At 42.0% G+C, this 21,897-nt stretch overlaps 1 protein-coding gene across 5 annotated transcripts in view; it reads left to right on the forward strand.

Annotated features, from left to right (window-relative positions):
- The window catches only part of ELMO1 (engulfment and cell motility 1), a 479,853-nt gene that overhangs the window by 62,209 nt on the left and 395,747 nt on the right, over positions 1-21,897 (forward strand). The gene's annotated exons all lie outside the window — the stretch shown is intronic.

The raw sequence follows: 21,897 nt of genomic DNA on the forward strand, positions 1-21,897 counted from the left end.
GCTTCTAGTGTCTTAACTTTATCTACCCAAAGACACACGTGGCCTGGCAGCTTCCTAAGACCTGCCATTTCCTTTTGGGCACAAGAGATTTTTAAGTAATGGAAAATTAAGGGATGCTGTGCAGTACAGGTTCACTAATTTCTTGCAACTTTTTGATCTTGGATAAACGAAAATGTTTAAAAAACACTGGACAGTAGGTCAGGGCTTTGATCAAAGGTTTTCCCTTTCTTCTTGGGCTGCATGAATCGGTGCTTTTTGGTTAGGAAAAATTTGATATCTGTTCAGTGGTTCATAAAAACAGGAAGGCCTCTCTTCTTTTTCAGTTCCCATGTTTGTGTAACCTGTTAAGATGTGATTATGGGTGCTTTTGAGTCCTGCTTTGCTTCCTAGGAGAGGAAATATGAGAGGAATCAGGGAGATAGGAACAAAGAACCAAAAATGACTGTGCAGAAGTTCTAGATCTTTTAAAAACAATGAACTATTATTCATTTTTATCTGGCAAGTGGTCATGATGCCTTGGATATAGTATATCGAGCTTCTTGCAAGACTTCCAAAAATTTATTAATAAGTCTTTGACAACACGGAGTAATGGGAGCGGGGTGCAAATACAGTTAGACACAAATGGTTGCATAACAACAGCAAAGCAAAAGCAGCCACCTCCTCCTTTTTCTTTCCTAGGGCTGCCAGGGTGTCCAAGGCACTGGCCTCCAGCCAGGACTCACCAGCAGCCTGGTCCATCATGGCCAGCGTGCGTTCTGATTGGCCGTTGGGCACCCTGTGTGGTGTGAAATATTTTCAATGTGAGCTCAGGATATAATACTAGAACTCTTTCAAAAAGCCGGCCGAAGCTGATCCAGGCCCAGATTAGCCCTTTGGGAACTTCATACATGGGACCCCCTGTGTAATTAAAATGAAAAACCATCATAAACTAAGTGTCAGGAAATCCAACACAGTGCACATTTTCCCACGGTGATGACTTCAGTATGTTTTTAGAAATAGTAAGTAACAAATTGTGTTTTATTTTCTCATTGATTGGATGCTCGTGCTTCACTAGTGTCTTGAACGGGAGCCTCTGTTGAGGTGAGTGGACCTTCCTTGTCAGGCAGCAGGGAAGGAGAGAACTGGGAATTATGGATTAATTCTGTTTGCATGTGGAGCTGCTATCAGTAGTTGTGTTGGCTTCAAGTGAGTAAAAGTTGTTTGCACAGCCATTAAGCACTTATGATAACTTGTTGAGTTGTTACAGAGAAAAGCACTGCTTAAATTAAAATAGCACTGTGAACAAATAAGCCTTAGACTTCTTGTACTGGAAAAAGGAAGCAAAATAGTCAACAGAGGGATTTAACACAAAAGTCTAAATTTATTAAATTACCACTGTGGCGTATTGGCTTACTCAGATTACTTGCTTTCGGCTTTAGGTAAGTCTGTGTGCCTTTCCCAGAAAAGACCTCCCTAGCACCTTCTTCAGTTTTACATAGGGTTTTCCTGCGGTGATGTGAAAGGCTGACTTGCAAAGCTGACGGAATGGACAGATTTCAAGGGGCGCTATTTCCAGTTATGTTTCTCTGTAGGGGTCACAGCACGTTGTGACTACTGCTCCGTGCTGGGGTCTGGGAGTACCTGCCTTGACAATCCTCAGGAGACAGAGCTGGTTCTATCTTCATCCACCATCACAAACAAAGAGTCTGTCTGAGTGGGGAGATGTCTCATGATATCTTCCTTCTGCTCTATGCCAGGTTGACAAGAAAGACAATTATGAAAAAAGAGTGCTGAAGAGAAGCACCAACTGCCAGGTCCCCTAACGAGGGAGGGATTTATCTAGAAACACAGCTGAAAATACCCATTAAATGTATAAACTAGACTGAAGGGATTGGCAGAAACTAGAGTCACAGTTATTTATTGAATTATTACATTTTTATTAGTTTGAAATATACTTGCATATGTTTCAGTTTGCCCTGGGGAGGAGAAAAAAATGTATGAGTACAATTCAAAGTTATAAAAAGTGTTAGTTATTAAAATGCTGTAACTTTGAAAATGAGATGTGTGTAGAAATCTATGGAAACTTCTTCTTTGAACGTACCTGGCTTTGTGACCTTAGGGAATAAAACTAACAATCATTTATTGAACATTTATTATGTGCCGGGGTCTCATGGCACATTTGACATCATTTAATCTTCACAGCAACCCTATGAAGTAGCAGTATTATCCCCATTTTACAGATGAGGGAACTGAGGCCTGGTGATCTTCAGGGATTTGCCCGGAGTGACTCAGCTGGTTAGTGATATAGTCAGGATTTGAACCCAGGACCTCTGACCTCAGAGGTTACGACCGTCATCTTATGAAGCTATGCCTGTTGCGTCAGTCGCTTAACTCTTTTGGTTAGTTCTCTTATTTTTAAAATGTGAGTACAGGCCTATATTTTTAATAATAAATCTGAGAGTTTTGCAACTAAAATCTCATTGCTTAAAAAAAAAAAAAAAACAACCTGAAACTGAGCAGAGAGCCAATGTTCATCCTGTACTAATTGTGAAAGGTCAAGAGAATGACTAAATGGGTATTGGTAGCAATTTAAGTCATTTCAGGAATTTAATTTTGACAGTTATTTTTATTAGTTTTAGTAATGGACTCAGAAAGAAAGTCTTTCTGAGCCTGTTGGTATTTCATCTCTGTTGCTTTCTCATTTCTCTGTATGAACCCCTCCTCCTACCCCGTCATCTGGAGTTGCTAAATAATCACATGACAAGCTGTCAACTCATCAAGAGAATGATGAGTAAAATGCAGCGGATACATGAGAGGAGGGAAATTCAGGCAAGGAATAAGAAACAGCCCTCTGATGCAGAGCACCAGGATGAGACTGCGGCTATTCTGTGTTGTTCGAATCTGGAGGTTATTAACTCTACATCAGTAGAAAATACGTTCCTTACGTCTATAGGAAAGACAACATTCATCCCTTAGCAGATTATTGATTCTTCTGCCTCATGCATAGTTTCTTAAGACACAGCTAATTTAAATATGCACAAGAAGCTTTAAAGGTACTTTCCTTAATGCAGTACAGGAACGCCTCATTCTTTTGTTATCAGGCAAAAATTTGGTGTGTCACATAAGTGAATTTTCTAGGTAAATAAATACCCAAGCCTAACATTTTTATTTTCATCAATGGTGATGGAATATTATAATTATATTAAGTAGACCATATAGGCAAGTGAGGAAATAAAGCATTTATGTAACGAGGAATAATAAAATTAATACCCAGGTACCCACTACCCAGCCTAAGAAGTAAGGTGTTACCGGTACCTTTGAAACACTGATCCCATTTTCAGCGCTCACTCTTGTAACCTTTGTCCTGAATATCTTATTAATTTCTCTCTCTTTTTTTTAATTTTTAGGATTACATAAATATAAACCAAATATTTTGGAACTTTATAAAAATGCAATTATTCTGCCTGAACTTTTCTGTGACTTACTCCATGTTAGCTCTATGTCCTGAGATTCACCCGTGTTATGTAGCTCTAGTCCATTTTCACTCTTTATAGTGTATTCTATTTTATGGATGTGCCACAGCAGTTTATTTTTCCTGGAAGAGACATCTGAGTTGTTTCCAGTTTCTTGCTGTGAGGATGATGCTCTGAATATTTTTGCACTCCTCTCTTACTGCAGATGAGCAAGGGTTCCTCCGGATGCATACCCAGGGCAGGCGGAGCTGTGTTGTAGGGTGGGCACACCTACAGCTTTACTAGGCAAAGCTAGTGCATTCCCAAACTAGCCGTGCCAGTTTACATTCATCCCGGGAGTATGTGAATTTTTCTGTTGCTTCACATTCTTGCCAACACTTGGCAATTGTCAGATTGTGTACATTTTCCAGTCTCCTGCGTGTTAAGTGGTGTTGCATTGGTGTTTCTTTGTATTTTTCTAATTACAGTGAGGTTGGCCATCTTTTCATTGACATTCATGGTTTCTCTATCATGTAATGTCTGGGTATACCTTTTGAGTTGCTTATCCTTTTCGTGCATATTCACTCGACTTCTTTAGATATTCTATGTAATAAATATTTGTTCAATATAAGTGTTATAATAATGTTCTCAATATGTGGCTTATATTTTTGTGTTATACTTTTTCTTTGGGTACATTTTGATAACTATTTCTTAATTATATTGTGGATGAATTGATCAGTCTCTTTCTTTATGTTTTGGGCTATTTATATCTTGCTAAGAAATCCTTCTTACACTATGGTAGTTAAGATACTTTTGTATAGACATTTTTTTCTAAGATTTCTCTTTCTGTTCATTTAAATACTTAGTCTCTGGAATTGTTCCATTTAATGTAGATTGTAATGTAGGGGTTGAATTTAACTTTTTCTTACATCGTTTCAGTGCCATTTATTAAATAGTTTATTTTCCCTCATACTGGTCTACAGTGTCAGCTTTAGCATATATCAAACTTCCATCTGTGTGTAGGTCATTTTCCAGCCTCTATATTTGTTACATATCCTTGTGGATATCTTTACAATATTGATCCTCTTATTCATAAACTTTATTTGTCTCTCCATTTATTTTGGTGTTTAATATTTTTTAATAAATCTTATTATTTTGCACGGAAAATTGTATAAAATTTTGTTCGATATGTTCCTAAGTATCTTGTTTTTTATTATTATTGTAAATTGCATATTTAAACTATTGTTCTTTCTAATGCTTTGTTGCTGTTGTATAGAAATGCAAATCACGTCTGTATATTGATCTTATATTCAGAAACCTTGAAAAACTGTCTTAGTAATACTAACAAAGTTTCTGGCAGATAATCCTATCATCTGAATAATAACAGTTTGCTTTTCCCTCATTCAATCCTTACACTGTGTATTTGTTTTTTGTGTCTTATTGCGTAGGCTAGGACCTCGACTACAGTATTTAATAGAGCTTTGCTGTTTGACTTCCTTGCCTAGTTTTCAGTTTTAAAGAGAAAGCTTAATGGTTCATAATTGAACATGATGACTGAGGTAGGATTTTTGTAGACGTCCTTTCAGAAGAAAGTTCCCCTTTATTCCTAGTTTGTCCACTTTGCTAAAAAAGGCTGTAAAATTTTCTGATTGACTCGCATGTTGGTGATTCTGATGTCCTGTTCAGTCAGGGCAGAAGGGAGTTAAATTTATTTTTAGTGATTGATGATGATGTCTGCAGTGGAGGTAGTGAAGATGGGTAGAGTGGGGAGGAAGTGTATGCTTGCTATATGCTTATTTCTGCTTATTTTATATGCTGTAAAATGATTTCATGGAAATTATCTCGTTTTGGTGATTATTTCCAGCTTGTTTGTTTGTTTGTTTGTTTGTTTGGAGCATTCCATGAGTATGACTGGAACCGAGGTCTCATGCCCACTCATGTTTCCTTCTACACTCTGGTGATACTTAATTTGCACCACATTTAAGTAACTGATTGTTTCTTCTACAGTCTTCCCCAATTTTTCCAGGTCACACACTTCCTGAGTTAAATCTGTCACCTATTATTTTTCGGTGTACTTCTGAGGAATCTTCTTAACGTGTCTAAGAAATAAATTGCTTCCTCAAAATCTGATCAGTTTATTCATTTATTCACTTACTTATTCACCGAGTAGTCACTGAGCTCATCCTGTGACTAGAAATGTAACAGTGAAGAAGACAGCATCTCTGCCCTCATCGAGTTTATACTCTAGAGTGGAATTATGAGCATAAACAAATAGGTGGGTGTGTAATATGGTGCAAGGTAATGATAAGTGAGGAGTGACGGGGGTGAGAGAGAGGCAGAGGCTGGCTGGAAATGTCCATGTGCCAATATACTGGCCTTAGGGTACGTAGAGCAGCTTAGATTGGGCTGAGCTCTGAATACAGTGAGCAAACCAGCTATGGGAAGTTGTGGGAACAGTGGGTGGAAAGCGTGGTATGTCTAAGGAACTTGAAGAAGCCCCAGGTGGCCAGAAGAGAGTGAGCAAGGAGGAGCAGGGTGGGAGATGGGGACAGAGAAAGAGGCAGAGGCCAGAAAATGTTGGGCTTGTAAAAATCCCTCATCAGATGGATTCGCTTTCCTATTCTTATTGACATAAGGCGACTATGTAAGTGTAAAGCATTTTAGTAGCATCTGGTATCTCTTTGTTCTTTCACTCTCCCAATGCTTTCTTCAGTCCATTATCCAGTTGCTGGGAGTAAGAATGTAAACTCGTTGAGAGCAGCAACCGGGTGTATTTCACCCTTGCATCAGAATTTTCAAGCTCCATGATTGATGAAGGAAGGACCTTGTTAGTATTTGTGAAATGAACGGAGAATCTCTCTATTTTCCTTGGAGGAGTTTGGGGAATGCTGTCACTGAATTGGGGCTGGTTCTTTGCATCAAATTGGGAGATGCTGCTATTCTGCAGACATTCCAGAAGAATGAACCTTGGCGAAGGGCAGCTAGCTGTAATGTCTTCCCAGCCTTGAGTTGCTTCATGGATGAGGCTCCTTAGTGTGAGGGAGGGAGATTCCCAAAGTCAGACTTTCTTTTTTTCTTTTTTTTTTTTTTAAATTTTTATTGGGGATTATTGGGGAATAGTGTGTTTCTCCAGGGCCCATCAGCTCCAAGTCGTTGTCCTTCAGTTTAGTTGTGGAGGGCGCAGCTCAGCTCCAAGTCCAGTCGCCGTTTTCAATCTTTAGTTGCAGGGGGTGCAGCCCACCATCCCATGCAGGAATTGAACTGGAAACCATGTGTTGAGAGCTCGCACTCTAATAAATGGAGCCATCCGGCCGCCCCTCTGGCAGCTCAGCGGCAGCTTGTTGTCTTCAGTCTAGTTGTGGAGGGCGCAGCTCACTGGCCCGTGTGGGAATCGAACCTGCAACCCTGTTGTTCAGAGCTCGCGCTTCAACCCACTGAGCCATCCGGCCTCCCTGACTTGCTTTCTTTAATAGAAGCATATAACTTAGATAACTATAAATGATTCATACATGGTTCCATAACTTTGTGTTTCTTCAGCTATTCTTCTACGCAATTGGTGTCAGGAGATTGAATGAATCTGATTTTTGAGCTGGTCTTAATTTCTATGCCTCAGTCCCCTATTTGTAAAATGAGATTATGTAACAGTAGTTCCTGCCCTACCTCACAGAGATTCTATGTTAGAAGCTTAGGTTTGCCTGTTTAAATATGTAACTAATAGTTAATGCTAAAGTCTGATACAAAATAGTTATTACTAATAAAGTTTATTTTTGTTGTGTGCAGCATAATTTAACTTTGAAGAAAAAAATACGCTGGACATTCCATAGAGACTGCCTAAAGGTTATGACTACACAGTTGGCCCTTCTTATCCATAGGTTTTGTGCCCACGGATTTAACCAACTGTGGATTGAAAATATTTTTTAAAAATCCCAGAAGGTTCCAAAAAGCAACATTCAAACTTGTCAGACACCCAGCACTATGCTGAATCAATGGGAATGAAGTGATGTGTAAGTGTATCCCTGCTGTAGTTTACATGCAAATTCTACAGCATTTTATATAAAGGACTGGAGCATCTGCTGATTTTGGTATCCACGGGCATCCTGGAACCAATTGCCCTCAGATACTGAGGGACAAATATACTTTCTTCCTTTGTCTTATAGAAGAACAGCACAGTTATGAAAATTGAGAGGCAAAAGTAATGCTATTCTTTTGAATTTCCTTTTCATCCTTTAGCCCCGTTGAATATGATTGGCTTTTCTGCTTAGGATTTGAGGATAACTTCTAGGTTATTTTAATAACCTTGAGAACCTCATTGGTGGAGAGGTCCCGTAAGTGGTGGACAGAAGTGAAATCTTCATTTGGTGGCTCATTTTTCAGATGTTTTTGTATCCACATAGTGGTTGTAATCTTTAGTAGGTTATACAATGAATATTTACTATTTTACATTTTTGTATTTGTGAAGCTTGAAATTATTGCACATATTTGATATTACAGCAGCACAAGAAGGTCGTCATAGAGACACTTTATGTTTCTACCTGCCTAAGAAAACATAAGTGGCGGGTTGGAATAATAATTTAAATCATTGAGAGAGAAGAGTCTACTATTGAGGAAAAACACAATTTTCAGATTGTCTCCATTGATTAACTTGTTGGTTAGTTCTTCAGCTTTCCACTTTACCTCGGAAGCCACATCTTTTCCTGTGTCTTCACACTGGGTTTGAACTTTTATGATGGCTGAGATCAAAGTCTTGGTCATAAGAAATAATGACTAAGACGAGAGTTGGTGTTTGAGAATTGGCGGTTGTACAGTAGATGACACTCTTTTCTGCTTTTAATGAAGAGAGCTGCTCCAGAGCTCAGTGTTGAGCAGATCTCCTGCTGACCTTTAAATCCTGCGGCCACTTTGGTTGTTGGTCAACACTAACCAGAGGGAGCGCGGACACCGTCTCTTCCCTGTTGAGCCCCTGGCTTCACTCTTGTCTCAGACCCTTCATCCTGATCCCCTGCAGCAGGCTTGGGAATTCATCAGTGTTTACCAGAACAACTTCTTCTTCTTTTTCTTTTTTTTTTCAGGTACCCATTTGAAAAAATCTTTACTCTGTGAACGTTCACAGCCTTTGATTACTGTAAGAATTTAGGGCCGCATCATAGAATTTGAAGTCCAAAGTATAAATGGGGTCTGATATTAGATTTCATTTCAGTGAAAGTGGACATGTTTTTCACCCGACGGGAGTAGACAGGAAAACTGCCATTGTATTTCCATGCCATGCAGCTCAGATGTAAACCTCTGGGTCGGAAGAACTTTTTATCTGATAAAACTAAAAACTTACCTGCGTTTCTCAGCTTTCAAGTTATGGCAGTCATTCATAACCATCAAATATAAAGATGTTTTGGCAACATCAGAAAGAATCTTTAACATGTTCCAAGTTCCAAGTGCTAGACGCGTTACAGTTGATGAAAACATTCTGAATTTTGTTAAGAACATGCTTTTGACCCATCTTCAGTCAAATCCATGTTTAGAGTTATTTTTCCATCAACTGTGATAGAAAAGGAAATGTCCTGTGTTGTCTTGTATCTGAAAACTAGGAGGTATCCACAAAAGCACTCTATTTTGCTCTTCTTTCTCAAGCAAAACTTGCCAAATTTTGAGAAGGTGAAGTGAAAGAAAGAAAAAATTTGGTTTCACATGATTTTTTTCTTAGTTACAAAATGCAAGAATTATGGGGAAAAATACCAGAGCAAAAATAAATACCAGATTACAGCACTCAAGAATGCCTTATAGAACTCCTGCGTAATTTTTGCTACGCGTTAAAGATTTTTAAAGCAAACAAAGAGACAAAGAAACACACATGAAAAGAAGTCTATCCAATTGGATTAACATTCAGGTGAAAGCAAACATGCGTAAGTGTGAGTAAAACTTCAAGAGGTCCCTAATTTAAGCATAAATATGTCTCAACATTCTAAATTTTTGTCTGAAACTTGGAACACTTTTAGTCATAGATTCATTACTGCATTTGACAGAAACAGTGTTAGACGCACAGCCATCTCAGGGTCCCCTAACTGTCTCTGAAGTCTTATTTTATATTAATAAGAACATAGATAAACACTGATTGGAGAATTTGGTTCTAAGGGGAAAATGTATTGAGCCTTTCATTTGGGCTTGCTGGGAGAATATCATTCTTCATCACATAGTGGACCAGAGATGGGGGTGTATGGGGGTGATCTCTGGCCTTCTGTGAGGAGAGGACTTCTTTACATCAGAGGGGCCGAGGCCTAGGGTTGGGTCCTAGAACTGAATTGAGTGAGTGATTCTTGAGGGCTTGGGAGTAGTTCAGTACGGAAGCATGGGTAGAGAGAGCTGTAATGGTCATGAAGTCGATGGAGTCCTTCTAGTCTAGGACTTTCCAGAGATTCCCTCCTCCGGCCTGTTTGCTTTCCTACTCACTCTGTTCATTTCTTTCCCAAATTCCCAAGCAGTGGAGATGACTGTATTTTCTATTTCTAGCAGTGGTTAGATGCTGTGGTCTCATGAATTCTGAGAATTTAATCTTACCACTTCTGGAGAGTTTTTCAAGAGTCATTTCCCCCCCCTTCTAGTAATGAATGCAAAGTAACATGTGCAAGGTGAGTTAGATGTGTTTTAGAGTGACGTCAAGTAGCTGGGGACAGAAAGGAAAGATGGAGAAGAAGGAAGCTAAGGTCTGTGGTAGGAGCTTGGTATGCCTGAGCAACAGAGAGGGCTCGAGTTACTAAAATGGGATTGGGTAGAAGTAGGGCAAGAGGTAGAGGGAGAATGAATGAATGAGATCCAGACAGGTGGGCACTCGTTGGACTATGCAGGCCTTTCTGGGTCCTGTTAATGACTTTGGATTTAAGCCTGCGTACAGTTGGGAGCCATTGAAGGAATTTAAACAAAGGAGCCGTTTCAAAAATGTTGTGGTTTCCACTTTGGTGGCTATGTGGAGAAGAGATTGGAGGCCTGTTACAAGAGTCCAGTTGAGAGATGTTGGTTTGGCCGAGGGAGCGACAGTGAACATGGAGAAAATGGGATGGAGGTGAGGGAGTTTGGTGGGATTGGTGGTGAATTGGAAGTAGGGCTGTCAAGGAAGAGCTGTCAACAAGGACACCTGGGCTTTGGCACGACTGCCTGAGGTTCCTACGTCAGGTCACGTTGTTGTCACAACCACCTCAAAAATCTCAGGCCAATAGCACAGAGTTTTCAGTCATGCAAAGTGGGCTACAGGTCGAAGTGACCCTCCAGAGCAGCTGTCCTCCAAACTCAGAGGTCCATACTGCCCACTATTGCAACACAGGTTTTACCAAACTAGCTGTGGCAGAGGGAGACGATGGGGATTCTTGCCCTGGCTCTTCAGTGCCTCTGTCACCTCCATTCCTATGCCATTGGCCAACGTGAGTCATATACATGGGTGTGTCCTTTTATTTAATGGACCGGAAGTGTCATCCTCTGGTGTTCCCTGAAGAAGAGCAGACACAGAAAAGCTGGTGTAAAAGTCAGCCACAAAGCTGTGTGTTTTTTTGTTTTGTGTTTCTTTTTTAATGTGGAGAACTCTGAAGGAGGAACAGATTCTGGAGGAAAGAGTTTTGTTTCAGATATGCTGTTGGAGATGCTTGTGAGATAACTAAGTAGTTATATCAAATAAGCAGTTGGAAATTTGAGGAAGGAAAGAAAGGGGGAAGAAAGGGAGGGAAGAAAGGAAGGAGGGAGGAAGATTTGGGTTTGGGATATACATTTAAAATGTATCTATGGGATTGTATAAAATTGCCTAGAGACAGTGTCTAGAGAAAGATTAGGATGCAGAAATGAGCCCTTTTATTAGTTAGAGCAGGCTAAGCTGTCCTGTGGGTCTACTATAGGTCAGTGTGAAGTTCCACTATTTTATAACTACACGACCCAGACAGAAACTCAGTCTGAATAAAAAGTTCAGTGTCACATTCCAGCACCTGGAAGAATACCTGGCAGGAGGAAGTACCATGATACCTAGGAGGAGGTAGTAATTTATATATGTATATATTTCCTTTTTGGTGGGCTTTGTTGAAGTACAACAAAATTCATCCCTTTTCATTTTCATTCAGTGAGAACTGACCACCATATATAGTCATGTAACCATCACTACAGTCGAGGTGCAGACCATTTTCATCACTCCATGATGTTCCCTCGTGTTCCTGTGCAGTCAGCATCCCCACCTGGCCCCGGCCCCTGACAACCACTGATATGCTTTCTATCAATACAGTTTTGCCTTTTCTAGAATTTCATATAAATGGAATCGTACAGTATGTGGTCTTTTGTATGTGGCTCCTTTTATTTACCATGGGGATTGGCAAACTTGTTTCTGTAGGGATTCAGATAGTAAATATTTTAGGCTTGCAGGGTATACCCTGCAAGGTCTTTGTTGGAAGTACGCAAGTGTGTTGGTTGTAGCATGAAAGCAGTCTTTGACAATATATAACGGAATAGGTGTAGCTCTGCTCCAATAAAACTTTGTTTATAAAAACAGGGAGAGGGCTGGATTTGGCCCATAGGCTGAAGTGTGCTGACCCCTGATTTAGCATAATACATTTCAGATTTGTGTCTATTGCTGGGTATAGCGATTCATTATTTTCAAATTACTGAATAGTCTTCCATTGTATGGATGATATTCCATAATGTATCTACCTATTCATTAGTTGTTTCTAGTTTTTGGCTTATATGAATAAAGCTGCTATAAGCATCCACATACAAGTCATTATGTGGGCACATGTCTTCATTTCTTAAGGTAAATACCTAGGAGTGGAATCGCTAGGATATATGGGAAATGCCTATTTAATATTATAAGAAACTGCCCAAACTGCCCTACTATTTAACCAACAGTGTGTGAGAATTCAAGTTGTTCTGAGTTCTTGCCATGGCAGTGTCTACTAAAATAAGTATTTATTAAGATTTGAATGTCAATGGATATAAATGAATCAAGGAAAATATATTGTGAATATAGCCTAGTGTCATAGGTTTTTTTAATATGATTGTGTTTTATGATTGTTTATTCCATCTTAGGACTTTATCATAAGTTATTAAATCAGTTTCCTATCATTAAACCTTAAGACTGTGTCTAAAATTTTCCTATTGAACACAATGCAGTCACCATCTGTGCAGATGGCAGTGAGGGTGCAGAGAGCGATTGCTTTACTCTCGGAAGTTACTTGCAACCACATAGGCCTTTTCTAATTTGAATAGGTGCCCACCCTACCTCCTCGTGGGTATGCCAAAAAGTACCCTCAGGCCGATGCCAGATTGTTTTCAAAAAAGTAATACGTGTCTGTTGTCCCCCCAGAATTCTAGGCTTTCCTATGTGGCTGAATCAATTTTTGTCTGAAAAAATTTTAAGTAAATGTTTAAAATGTCTACCTCAGATTTTTTAAAATGTCAGTCAAGTTTCATAAACTCTCTCTTTAAGCTGTATAACTTCCCAGTGAACTCTCTTGTACCTGAGTGAATTGATGTGCTATTTAGGTTCTTTGCCATAATAAGCTCATTAAATGCTGGGGCCTGCAACCAAAAAGTCATTATTTTAGTTTGGAGTCCTTGTTCTAAGGCTATACTCTGACAGAGCTAGATGTCAATTAAGATTATTCCTTGTTAGTGAAAATAAAATCGTGTTATCTGCTTATAAAAGAATCCCTCTGTTCTTTCTCTAGGGGTGTGGGAGAGTATATTTAACCCACACAACAGTTTATCCATTCATTAAGTGAAAAGGTAAAAAGATAGAGGTCTGGAAAAGAACCCTGTTTCTCTCACCAGGATTTATGAGCCGAGCCCTGCGGGTATTTTCCTGCAGAGCTCTGTCTCAGAGGTAGTGTCAAGTTGCAGGTTCTGTAACAGAATCAAGAAGTGTGTCTGCGTGGAGCCTCAGAAGCGCAGGCCATGTGATGCCGGTCCACGGAGTCAAAGTAGGAAGCAAGTTCACTAAGTCGCCATCGATATTATGTGAGTCTGTGGAGGGAAGCTGCCGGCGGGAACCATGATGGAGAAGTGCTTAAAGCCTCCTTCCTCGTGAACTGTACTGGTCGTAGAAGACTGAGTTGGCCGATTCAAAGAGCTAATATTGACCGGCACTCGCTCTGTGCCAGGCCCTGTTCTAAGTACTTTAGGTCTCTAGAGGTCAGAGGAAGTTCAGTGTCATGGTTCAGAACTCAGACTTCGGACTGGCTAGGTTACTAACTAGCCCAGTGAGTGTCTGGTTTCCTCAGTGACTCTATTTCCTCATTTTTAGAATGGGGCTCATGCCCACACCTATGTCATGGGGGTGTTGGAGGATTGACTGTGTGAATATATGTGAACGGTTCAATAGGGTGCCAGGCACACAGTTAAGTTACAGAAACTAGCTTTTACCATCGTCGTCTTATGACTCATCTCAAGGAAGCTGTGAGATAGGGTGCTGTGGCTTTCCCCATTTTACAGTTGGGTACATTCAGGCACAGAGAGCAGTTATCCCAAGGCCACAAGACTAGGAGGCAGTAAAGTGAGGATTAAAATACATGTCATCAGAGTTCAGTCTGTGGCTGTCACTGCTTTCTCTGCTGCTTCTCAATTTCACAAGAAGGAAATGGCCATGGATTTTTAGATGTAATCTGTAGTATGGAAGAGGGGTGTCTACATGGAAGAGGGGTTTCTCTCGTACTAGTGGCTTGTACGTTACCACTGGTCCCTCCAGATGACCCTCCACACCCATGGACTTGACAGAGGTCAACAAGTTGTCCAGCAGTGCATCTTCTGTTTGCAGGAGTCCTAGCTTAGTAAATGGCATCACTACCTACGTGTTGTGTAACGTAAGACAGAATCCTGAGTCACCCGTGACTTCAGCTTCTCCTTCCTCTCCTATTTTCAGTGCATCATCAATTCCCGTTGATTTTCACTTTTAAAATAGCTCCTAAATCCTTCACCTCTCCATCTCCAACCCTTCACCCCCAGCCCAGGCTACTTCTGTCAATCACTTTCTTACCAAGCTCCTCCAGTCTGTCTTTGCCCCATTCTAGTATGTTCTCCCTATAGTCACTATGCAAATCTGGTAATCTTGTGCTAGGGCTTAAAACATCACCCACTTTCTCGTTCAAATTCAGACCTGTCTGACTCCGGAACTTGTCCTCTTTCTTATGCCATCTTGCCTCGATAGAGTTTGGAGCAGTTGGCTTTGACTTGAAAAGCTGAGAAAAGTAAGATTCTTAGCTGTCAAGTGGAATCTGGTTGTCTTTGACCTCATTTATTAAATTCGCGCTGCAGATAATTAGGTCCTAGAATCTGACCCCATTACCAGACCTGTCAGCAGAACTCACGTGTTCCACACAAATTTATATTATCTGACCTTCTTTCTTCGGCAAAGTATATTGTAACAGAAAAATGAGAAGATGCATGGCGGCCTTTTCTAATTTTTTTCCCCACAATATTCCTCATTAATCTAGCTAAGGTATTTTGCGTGTGCGTGTGTGTGTGATTGTTTGTATTATTATTGGTTTCTTTGTGCATGATTAAGTCCTTATCAGAGCAGATATCAGCAGGTTGGGTCCCAAGTTTGCTAGAACTGAGTTTAGATAAAAAAAAAAAAAACTTAAATCATCAGCCTCCAATTTACCAAGGTAAATTTTAAAAGGTACTCAATTAGCAAATTGCCAGCACTGAGTAGAAAGTCTCTCTGTCTGTTTTCCTCTTATCGATTTTTAATCTCATCACTTCCCAGGGTGCACAGACAGATTGTAGGGAAGCTCTGCCCAGGGCACAGTGAAGGGGAAATGAGCATTAAAAGAAAAACAAAAAGTCCGAATGTGATCCTCAGGATGGCAGTCAGCGGATTGATTAGCAGCCCAGGGGGTAATCGGCGATATTGGCTTTAGGAACTGACCAGCAGGCCACCTTTCCCCCAGTTTGTGCAATGGGTTTATTTTTAAATAAACATGGTGAGGGATTTCTGGATTCATCTACGTATCTATGGAAGAGCAACCGTTTTGTTCGTCGACCTCCACCACTGGCCCACTGTATCCACTGTCATCTTGGTGTTTGTGTGAAAAACTCTTTAAAGTGTGGCCACCTGTCCATGCTGATAGCATGTGCCCTGAAAGTATTTTATCTTAAGATAGTGTGAAACCGATTTGTGAGGAAGCCCAGATAAAAACCAGAAGGAAGAGATTTCTACTATATAATCCGGGGAATTTTGACAGAGCCTCCTAAGGTGAAAGAGATAAGAGGGCAAGGTCTACAGGGTTTTGTTTTTGTTTCTCTTACTGGGGAATGTGGGGCTGTGCCTAATCACCAGGGGGATAAAATATCTAAAAGCCTGAGAATGGAGGAAATTTGTGTTTTTTAATGGAACCTTTCCTGAGGAACGTTCTGAGGTTCTTCATTTAGAGCTGGGATAGGACGCCCTGAGAGTAAAGCCGTGTAATCATTGGCCACTGTGCTTTCGTCCCCAGCTTCTGGGGAGCAGATGGGGCCCAGGTCTGCAAGCCCAGCTCAGGACCCAGTGGATCAGGTGTCCCCTCTGTCAACTTGCTGGGGAAGCATGTTGACACTAGGGTTAGTCACTTGGAGAAGAGGACAGCAAAGTCAGCGAGTGGGGCAGCTCGATGGGTCTGTCTGAAGGGACACCAGCTGGAAGGACCCAGGCAACTGAGGAAGCTGTGCAATAATGGGGGACAGGTCCCCTCTGTGCAGGGGCACCCCTTTGGTTTTTCTTCAGGAACTCATAAATGCCGAGCGCTGAAGACCACATCCACTTCTCGGAGAGGAAGTTTCCAGAGGAAGATGAGTTCTGGTCACCTCCCTGTACTTAGAGAACTTTCCTGTGAGACTTGGGCCTGTGGTCAGTCACAAAGTGGGTCTCTTCTGTTTCATCAGGCTGTGTGCTCAGGCAATACTCTGTGAATTCCTGCCTTTGCAATGCAGGTCGATCCTTCCAGAATCTTAACCCTAATCTCCCTCCTCCAATTCCTTCCAGCCTAAAAACTTCCACTCATCCTTTAAGCCCAGGAAAAAAAAAAAAAAAAAAAAAAAAAGCATCCAAATCTATAAAAGCTCCTTGGACTTCAGGCTGTGTTATCATTTCCTCTCTACTCTCCTAACAGTTTGTCCAGTTCTATTGTGATGCTTAAGGGAAAAAGAATGATCACGTTGTGGGACCTCTGTGTGTTGCACTAGAGGAGACTACAGACTGCTTCCCCCAGGTATCCCGTGCCTGGTAAATTAATAATAATAATGGTAATAATAATAATAATAATAATAATAATAATATCACAGCAGGCCCTGTTCTAATTGCTTTATATATTTAGTCTTCACAACAATCCTATGAGACAGGTTCTACTATTGTTCCAGTTTTACAGAGGAGGACATCAAGGGTTAGACATATTATGCAATTTGCCCAAAGTCACAGAGCTGTGGACATGGCAGAACCAGGATTAACGCCCAGGCTGTATCCTGACCTCACTCTCACTCACAAGCCTACGCTCATCCTGAGAATGGACGCTCAAGGCCCAGGGGAGGAAGAACCACACAGCCGCTAACGCCATCCTGGGCCCCAGCGCATGGCGTGATGCTTTGCCTTTTAGAGTGACTAATCCTGTGCTGAGTTGTCAGGTGGAAGCCTGTGGAGGCATAGCCCAGCACTCCCCCTTCTGCGGAAAGCCCTTGCTGCTAATCTGATGCAATCAAATTTCCTAGGGTGGCCTTTGGAGCTCTGCTGTTGCTGGAGAGAGAGGGAGAAAGGAGTTTCACACATTGTTTTTTGATCAGCAGGTTTGGAAACTTTGAGTGTTTGGCTCGCAGGATGGTGGAAATGCTCCAGCATTTCCTGTGGCCTGGAGTCTGGGTTCTGAGATAGGGAACTGGGCCTGAGCTTTGCCTCTTCCACTGGGGAATGTCAGCACTAGTCACAGAGTGACAGGGCTTGCAGGGAGGAGGGCAGCTGGGCTGGAGGAGGAGGAGGGTGGTTGTGATGGGGGCAGGGAGGAGAAGCCATCACTGGCATTACAGCAGCTGAAAAGGAATTTGTAAAGCAAATATCCAAAAACCAGAACAAGGAGGGAAGTGTGTTCATTAGTTTACAAAATAATGAACTTTCCACTCGAGATGCTGATTCCCTAAGTGCACAGAGCTCAGAGTGAAGGGATGAGAACCAGCAGCTCAGCTCCGGTCTCATCTGGTTAGTGACAGAATTTCTCCAGGAGGAAAATGAATCTGGAATCGGCCTTGTTTGCACCTCTGAGCGCCTCCATTTCTATTTCTGTCCAATGGGAGCAATGAAGAGCTGCTGCTTAAAGTGCCTGGAGGTTTTCTGTGCAAGGAATTCTGGATTTTAAAAATGCATCTTTGGCTTGAGTTAAGAAAAAAAATAATCTCGGAATTTACTTCTAAGGAACTAGTGATTCATTCACTTGTCTGAAAAATATTTATTGAGCTGCTGTTTGCCATGCCATCTGGTCAGGACCAGAGATACAGAAATGAATAAGACATATGATCCCTACCCCCTACCTTGGGTAACTCAAATAAACCTATAGCAGAAGGTGTGGAAAGGTGCTTTGGTAGGTACATTGTAAATACCTAAGAGGACAGATGTCGGGGCAACTGCTTCTAGCTTGAGAGACTGTGGGGTCAGGGAAATCTGTGGGAAGAGCTGGCACATGAGATTGGCTTTGAAGCGAAGGTGGGAATTTTTGAAGCCACCCCAAGGGAAGAGGAAAAGACACCCAGGTAGAGGGAATGCTATGAACACAGGCAAGAGACACAGGAATTTTGCATGCCCAGGAAATGGCAGCAGCTTGATTAGGAAAGAGGTAGTGAACGTTTGTTTGTCTCTACCATCCCTCTCCACGTGGCACATCTGGAGAGGGATTCTGACCTGGCCAGTCTGAGGTTTGCCTTCTTGAAGCAGTGCTATCAACAGCCACTGCAAAAGGACTACTGATGGTCTTAAGGGAAAACCTATTTGCTATGTCTGCCTTACAGTCGTTGCCTGTGTCTGTCGGAATGGTAGGAAAACGTGCACTGGCTGTGCTGGGGGCAGCCTAGAGCCCAGCTGTGGAAGGTTTATGTGCTATACTCCCCCAAAGCACCATCCGAAGATTTAAAACAGGAAGTGAGATGTTCAGATTCGAACTACCACAAATATAAATATTCTGTTTCTTTTGCTGTTTCTCGTCTGCTAGTTTGCACAGTAGAAGCTGTAGTTAATTGAATTTTTACTGTCCTTTGTGAATTGGAAAGAGTTACTCAAAAGAATTGAGCTGCTTTCCTGGAGACGATCCCGTAGAAGCAGGTGATGATAACTCAATATGGGATGAAAGTCAAGAGTTTTCTCTGCCACTTTCCACTACATTTCTGGCCAAGACTATTCAGCAAACCGTTTTTCCTGAGAAACAGATGAGGCAACTAGTATCACAGCATCATCCCCCAAAGAGTGTCCCCTGACAAGCCAGTGCCAAGATGCTCCAGGAGGGGGGGAAAAAAGTTTTCTGGACAGATACATTTGGGAAATATTGTATGTGGCATGTGAAGATTTCACAGTCTACATGTATTCTGTTAAAGGTCCAAGGAGTCCTGTAGTAAAGGAACCTTTTTCATAATATGGTATAGTGATTAAACACGTGGGCTGTGGAATCAGACATTGGTGGGTGGAGTTCTGGCTGGGCTTCGCATGTGGCTCTGGGACTTTGGGCAAGTTCCTGCGTCTGCAACTCAGTGTCCTTGTCTGTAAAATGGTTTCGGAATGCTTCCTATTGCACATGAAGAGTTATGAAGAGTGTACGTGTGTAGCACGTGAAGTGATTAATTATTAGCTGTTACCCCTTTACTACGGACCTCTGGGGCCTTTAATGTAATACAGGGAATAAAGTAAACCAAGGAACGTTGTAGGATTCCGCACCCATTCCCCAGATGCTTTCAGGAGCTCGATAGGGACCTTATAAGGCAGAATGGTGGATGGAGATGTCTAGCCAGCTGCACGGACTTCCCTTTAGTGGTTTTCAAATTTTAGTTTGCTTGACAATTGTATCAGGCTGTTTATACAAATTGTACAGCTTATATTTACTGGGAAATTTTGACACTAGATACGGTTTAACTGCCAGTAGCTCTGATGACTTGTTGGTCGTGAAGAGGATGCACTCAGCTGACAGCCATGTTTGAAATGCCCGCCGTGCCCTGGTGGTGCAGCTGTGGCCAGGGTGTGCATCTTGTTCTTAGAAGGCTCCGTGTCGCCCAGAAGAGCCCAGCGCCATGAGTGCAGTGCCAGGAAGCAAAGGATACCAGGAGACTGAGTTCGTTGACTGAAGATTTGAAAATGTATTCCCGTGGTGGTTATGCCTGGCCAAGCACAGGGCCTGTGTGTTGATGTTTCGTGGAGAGCCTGATGAGATGATTTGTCTTATGTCAAGTTCAGTGTTGGGTGACCCTGAGCGTTAGTGACCTGCCCAGAGGACTTGGTAGCTCACAACTGAACTGGAGGATGATTTTGTTCTCAGAGGACATTTCTGCATCTCCATCCATCTCCAACGTCTGCAGACATTCCTGATTGTCACGACTGAGGGGGCCTATTGACCTCTAGTGGGTAGAGGTCAGGGATGTGGCTAACCATTCTACACTGCACAGGACAGCCCTACAACAAAGGACAATGGGCCCAAATGCTATCTGTGCCACGAGTGAGAAAACCTGTGCTAGAAACTTCCTTTCCTAAATTTTATCAGGAGCAACAATGACTATATATAGAAGCCTTGAGAGCTGACTGTTTCCTCATGGAAATAATACATTCGGGAGGGTCAGATATGGACTTCTGAGGATAATGATGTGGACCGGATTATTCATTCTGCCGTTGTACACCCGCCTCCACCCCACAGGAGCCTGGCTGTGCCCTCTGTGTGCTGTTTGTTAATCTGGGGAAAAGTGATGAGGTCTAATTGGGTTTGGTTAAGTGAATTCCCAGGGGATGCTGCAACCTCATTGCTCTCTCGGTGGCTGCTTTGTACACTGCTCCCACTTTATTCTCCAGGGAGAGACACGTTATTGTATGCTCACCTGTTCAACAGGTTTTGTCTGAACCGTCTTTGGGAAATAAATACCAGTGAAAAGGGAAGAAAAGCACACTTGACCTTTGATTCCTGGAAGACTAGATGACCTTTTTCAGTGTAATTCTAGACTATTTTGTGTGGAGTGGGGAGGAAGGTGCTCCAAATGCATTTTTATTTTTATAATTTACTCTCTTGTACCTCAAGATTGTGTGTTCTTTGTTTTGAATAGTGTTACCTGATATCCACACCGCATAGTGTGTTTTCACATTAGAGCCTGGTTTCTTAATTCTTATTCTAAGGTGTGCAATTGGATCCCGAATCGAAGTGACATGGTACGGATATAATACACTGTCCTTAGAATTCTCAAGTGATTAATGTGCATACTAAAAAGAAGAAGCCCCAGAACAGATTGCCTGCTTGTATTTGCATGTTTGAGATTCCATAATTATTTAACAAGTCCCTGTTGTTGAATATTCAGTTGTTTTCAAGTGTTGGGAAGAATTGCAACCCAAACAGCCATTGGCATTGTTATGGTTTAGTTAATAACTATGTCTTGAGGAAACATCCTAGAAAAGTAAAATTATTCAAAGAGAATACAGAACTTTAAGGCTTTTGGGGCAGTTTGCCAAAAGTACCTGTGGAAAGTTGTACCAATTTATGCTCAGAGTAGATATGCATGGCCGTGGGTTTTCTTCTTTAGAAATCACAACCAAGAGATACGGTAGGAGTGTCTGTGGTGAAGGAGCCTACCAAGTCATGACCCAGCTCTCATTATCAGAACTCAGTACTGTTGCCCGTACTTACTTGGCTTTGGCCATTCACCTGTGTCAGGAACATACCAGCCGCACTCCTGCCTCAGGGCCTTTGCACTCGCTGTGCCCTTGGCCTGAGGCGTGACTTCTCCGGATGTCTGTCCGCATGGCTCACCTCCTCACCTCTCCGAGGTCCATCCTCCAATGCTGCCTTCTCAGTGAAGCTTCCCCTGATTTCCCCATTTAAAACTGTGCTCCTGCCCCTTCCACACAGATATCCTCACGTGCTTCAGATTCCCCGTCCTGCTCGGTGTCCCTTGATGCCACCCAATATCTGGATCCCAGCGTGGAGAACAGACACAGAGTAGGGCTCAATCATTATTTGTTGAATGAGCGACTGAACCGCTGTCCTCGCCGGTCAGCAGTGATGAGCGTGCATAGCAGGCTGCCCTCATCATCCTCGGCCAGCGCAGCAGCAGTTTTGTTTGGGTCTGCTTCCTTTACTTGTCAGCTCTGGTGACGTTCGTTATTTTATACAACTATGGTGTTGTTGAGGCCGCCATTATTAGCTCTTCTATCTCTACTGTCTCAGTAATGTCCAACCGCCACTGAGACAGTGACTGATGAAGTTTACTCTGGTCTGATAAAGGCCCAGTGCACATGTTTGATTAGAATCTTCAT

Source organism: Rhinolophus ferrumequinum, chromosome 20 (genome assembly GCF_004115265.2).
Source record: "Rhinolophus ferrumequinum isolate MPI-CBG mRhiFer1 chromosome 20, mRhiFer1_v1.p, whole genome shotgun sequence".
In the NCBI taxonomy this organism is placed as follows: domain Eukaryota; kingdom Metazoa; phylum Chordata; class Mammalia; order Chiroptera; family Rhinolophidae; genus Rhinolophus; species Rhinolophus ferrumequinum.